Raw genomic sequence first — 5,134 nt, 5'->3', positions numbered from 1 at the left:
CTTCTTTCTTTAGTCCCAAATGCCCACTTTTAGTCCCTAAAAGTCCCTCCTGTTTGGTTTAGATGGGACTGACACGGAGTTTTTTTAGTCCCTCCACCAAAATGTCCCTGTAAACAAACACCCTCTAATAATGCCGCTGGAAAATTGATGCAATGCCACAGTTAAAAGCAAATTACATGTTTAACGAATTTTATTGTTAATATAATCTCTCTGTTAATATTAATCAATGCCACCGTTTGAGAAATGCTACTGTCTTGCTTTCTTTCCCATTTAGATAAGGTAGATGCTTCTTTTTGTTGGCTTCTGTGTCATCCACCGTTATTGACCACTAGTTGTTTCCTTTGCACCTCTGTGTAAACAGGGTTATCTACTTCACCTCGTTGCCATTGTGACCTTTTGTTGCACTGCACAAAACACTTTTGTTTTAAGAGTGTTTTGTGCAGTTCAACCAAAATGTCACACCGACAACGTTGCTTGATTGCTTGATCTTAGTGGAACTGCACAAGAGGAGATCTTACTTCCTATCCGTGTTGGCAAATTTGGTTCAGATCTTCTTCTTGTGAGTTGTTTGAATTCCGCGTCATGAGAGGTCAGTACTAGCCTTCTTTCACATGATTCTGCAGTGTGCTTTCATATGTTGTGCTACTTGTACGGTAATGTTGCTTGATTTTAGTGAACTGCACAAATGGAGACAAGACTTCCAATCTGTATGTGCACCGTAATATCCCATTGAGGTAAGATAAGGATATTTCACAACTGTTGGCCTGTATTTTGCCACTTTCATCAGAAAATTAATGTCATTGTTTAGTGCTATACTTGTGCAACCTAATTGACATGCCAAATCTTACATTGAAGGCGAAGCTTGTCTGTTATTGAACCAAGTGATGAAGGGGAAGAACAAGCGGAAGAAAAACAAAAATCAACTCCCGGTGCTGTAATGAAGCACTGGAACTGTGATGACACAAGTAATGATATAGTTTTGCATCTTAATTTATTGCTATGGCTGGAACGAGCAATTGTTTTGCCACTGATTTGATGCCACTCTTAATGTAATACGTAATTATCTCTACTTGTGCAAACAGGGATCTTCTTTGAAGATACCATATATTTTAGTGGAACTGCACAAGAAGATGTTGGAAACATTAAACTAATCGAGGAGTATATAGTAAGCATGGCCACCACAGTAGATAGCAACAGATGGTTCCGGAGAAGTGCTTCATCTGTATGCTCTACACAATAAGCCTCCTGACAAAGGTTGGTACTCGCCCACTGATTTCATCCATATGATTGAGCTTTGTCATCTCTATTGGTGTTGTGCTACTGTTTAGATACTGTCATGAAAAAGTGGTATTGTCCTTGAGAAGTGCTTCATCTGTGCTGTTTTAAATATTTCCTTTCCTTTTTTCGAGCAAACAGGGATGCTAGCATTTAGTTGTCCTCTTGTCTTTGCACAACAGGATCATCCTCCTCTGAAGAAGAATATGGAGTACGTGAAGTGACTAGTTCCGATTATGCCAGGATGAAGAAGCCCTGTCTATCTTCTCATCAGAAGGAGCAGTTGAAGGATGGTTACATTACTCCCCACAAGACCAAACTAACTTCAGCTCAGAAGGACTGACAAATCTCCATTTTCTTGCTGTGATGCGCGAGTACAATGTTGTTCTAGGATTCTTTCCGGTGAGTTCCATTTTTCTAAAAGTGTGCTCTACATGGACCATGTAGGTGCCTGTTTAAACTGTCAATTCATAGTACAGTTTGCTTTATACTAATCACTTTTTTTGTATTTGTGCAAACAGGGGTGCTCAGCTTGATTTCAATGGGAACTGCACAAAATGTTCATGAATACATCGAATCATTCATTTCCACCACAAGAAAGGAGGTGCCGATAAGTTCAAGGCGTTGCAACATATAAGGGCGAAATCATACAAGCTACGCGCGAATTTGGTTGATTTTGGTGGAACTGCACAAAAAGAACAGCTGGTTTATTTAGCACGAGGTGCCATGTCAATGTCCGAACTGATGGCAAACCCTGCCCATTCCACAATCGTAGGCATTTGATATTTTGGAATGGGACAACCTTGTCAAATTTTGCTCATTGATTTTAGCAAGAAGACATGCGTTTGATATTTTCGAATGGGACGCCCTTTGCTGTCAGCAGCGTCGATCCATTTTTTCTTTATTCTTTAGTTGTGAAGTAAATATTGGCTCTGACATGTGAATCGCTGAGATGCATAATCATCGATTGTTTTGAATGTTCTCTATGAATTGCCAGGCCTGTGTGTTTGATTGCAATGTACAGGAACGCTAAAAAGCTGCTCAAACTCTTTGTACTCCTTCTGTTCCTTTTTACTTCGCACATTGTGAAAGTGCATACTTTTTTCTATAAGATTGGTCAAAGTAGAGATACTTTGACTGCAGACAAAACTTGTATGCAGACTAGAAAGGACCGGAGGGAGTACATGTGAAACTGCTGCAAACGAGGTGATCACCCTGGGAATAATGCTAGTACGTATTGTTTTGCATGTTCATCCAATGCCAGTGATACAAGAATTCGAACTAATCGAAATAAATTCATTCATACACGGTCGGATTTCATATAAACATGCCGGATTTCATTACATTTCATACATTCTTCAACTAAAAAGGGGTGCGCTGGAGGTATAATTAATTAACCGAAGCTACCCACCTGTGTCCGACTGAGCGAACAGAAGCTTCAGTGACTTAACTGCAGGTGCAGTTGCATAACTGACATGTGGCCCAGATGCCTGTTGGGCCCACGTGTCAGTCAACCAACTGCACCAGCAGTGAAGTAGAAGCAACGTCCTTCTCCAACATAGCTCTCCGACTCCACGTCGCCGCCAAGAAGCTAACCGGCCGTCAGTGGTCAACCCGCCTAGCTTGGCTTCAACCGGAGGGTAGCAGCGGTGGCCTTACTTGGACCCGAGCGGCGGCGACCTACCGTGTTCCTCTTCCTCGTTTTCTGTGTGGCGCGTCCTCGCTGGCAGCTGGGCGGGGCCTCGGCGGAGCCGGCGATGTCCCCTGTCTCGTTCCCGGCGGGCGACGCCTCGGCGGAGCGAGGGAAATCCTCCTCCTCATTGCCGGAAGGGTGGGGCCTCGGTGGAGCCGGCGGTGTCCTCTACCTCGTTGTTGGCGCCACGGGGCCTCGGCGGAGCAGGGCCTCGTCGACGCCAGCGGAGCGGGGACTCGTCGGAGCCGGCATTGTCCTCTGCCTCGTCCTCGATCTCGCCAAACAACGCCTCGCCTGCTTCATCACCCTCTTTGTAGGCGGCCGCAGCCTCCGCCACCCGCATGCGGTACCGCCAGCGCTCGAGGCAGCCCTCGCGGGCGGAGTGGTACGAGTCGAGCACCACCTCCTGCTCCGCCCGCTCCGTGGCGATCTGCTCCTCTGCCTGCAGGTGCTGCTAGGAGATGGTGGTTGTAGGTGGCGTCAGCCTGCGCCACCCGGAACTGCTCCTCACGCTTCTGCCTCACCGTGTCCATATATTGGGCACGCGCCTCGCCGATGGTCATGGTGCAATGCACCGGCGAGGATGGCGCGGAGGAGGGGCTTGGCGCCGGATCATCGACTACCATGTTCTCCATTGGGACGTCGCAGTCCTCCCGCTGCCTGCCGGCCAGCCAGACGGCAGCAATGGCTGCCATCTCCTTGTGGTCCATCGTCCGCCCGTCCCGAAGAGCGCTGGAGTGCGAGGAAGCCATTGTGGGCAGTAGTGGTGTGGACAGGAGAAAGGGAACGGATGCGGATGACTGTGGCTATGGCCGGCGCAGCAGTTTATATAGCAATGGTGGGCGGCGGAGGGACGGACGTGTGACACCGGAGTAGCCGCCTCGGCAACCGCGTATCATTAATGTGGGCGGCAGAAGGACGGACGGATGACACTTGTGTCGTTTGAAAGCAGAGCAATCACCTGCATCGGGAAGCGGGACGGGCGGCGCTGACCGTTTCGGGCGGAAAGCGCGCGCAGGCGAGGGAGGCGGTCTGGGTGGGCCAGGGCAGTCAGACTCGTGCTTGGCAGCGGGTCGGTCCAGCAGCCGGACATGCTGGCTCGCCAGCTAGCTCGCCGAGCTGAGCGACGACAATCAGACGATGGACGTAGCTTCCGACCAGGAGCCGGCGCCACTGTTCAAGCCGGTTCATGCCGTGTTCACCATAGAGCAGGTGCGGCCGCACTTCGACGTCCTAATGGCGGAAGAGCTACCAGCGCAGGAGGACTTGTGCTGCAACCTCCGTCTCCTCAACGAGCACCGGTGAACAAGCGAACGACAATGCCGTCGCGGACATGTGGCCCTATGATCCTGGCTTCCCGAATGAGCAGCGGGCGTTGTATCAGACCATTCGTAGGGCCCGCGAGTCCCTCTCCGTCGTCCTTCGAGTTGTTGCGCTCGCCATGGCGCTGCCATCTCGCGTTGTCAACATGGTCAACCGACATGAGGATGAGGAGATGACTTTACTTGGAGAGGATGACAGTGGGGGCCCACCAGGGCCATAGCCGCATGTATGCAAGTGCCTCCTTATTAGTATATAAAACTATAATTTTTTTGCTTCCTCCTGGTTTCCTGACATCACGGTCCCACACCATTGTCAACCTATGTAGTCAATAAACGAGAGAATTGCACAAGAAGCGGCCGACAGCTGGGACCAAGCAGCTCGAGCAGTATTTGTGTTTTTGAGGTGTGAGCACTGCAGAGTTTTTCTTGAGCGATGTTTAGCCCAGATATTAATTTTTCTCCTCTGAACAACAACGAAAACATCGCTGCAGGTATTAACTGGGCGGGCTGTGGCCCGTCTAGCCCAGGCCAGATATCCAGCCCAGATATTAATTTTTTTCAAGCTGAAAATGGCTAGCCCAGCTATACTTTTTTTAGGAATACCCAGGCAAGGTCAAGTTGTTATTCTCCGCCCCGCTGGGCTGCAAATCTTTCCTAGGAGGGATGCATTAGGCTTAATAAGAAAATGGGCTTTAAGAAATAATAAATGGGATGTAATTATAAAAACTGGGCAGTAGCTATAAAAAATGCACCAAACACGTAATTACTTTATAAAATATTATTTTTGGATATTGAAAATTTTAATTTCATTAATTGTTGCGAGCGCAATGTTTCGTTGGATTTT

The sequence above is a fragment of the Triticum aestivum genome, chromosome 4D (assembly GCF_018294505.1).
Source record: "Triticum aestivum cultivar Chinese Spring chromosome 4D, IWGSC CS RefSeq v2.1, whole genome shotgun sequence".
NCBI classification, from domain to species: domain Eukaryota; kingdom Viridiplantae; phylum Streptophyta; class Magnoliopsida; order Poales; family Poaceae; genus Triticum; species Triticum aestivum.
Note: the sequence above shows the minus strand (reverse complement) of the source record.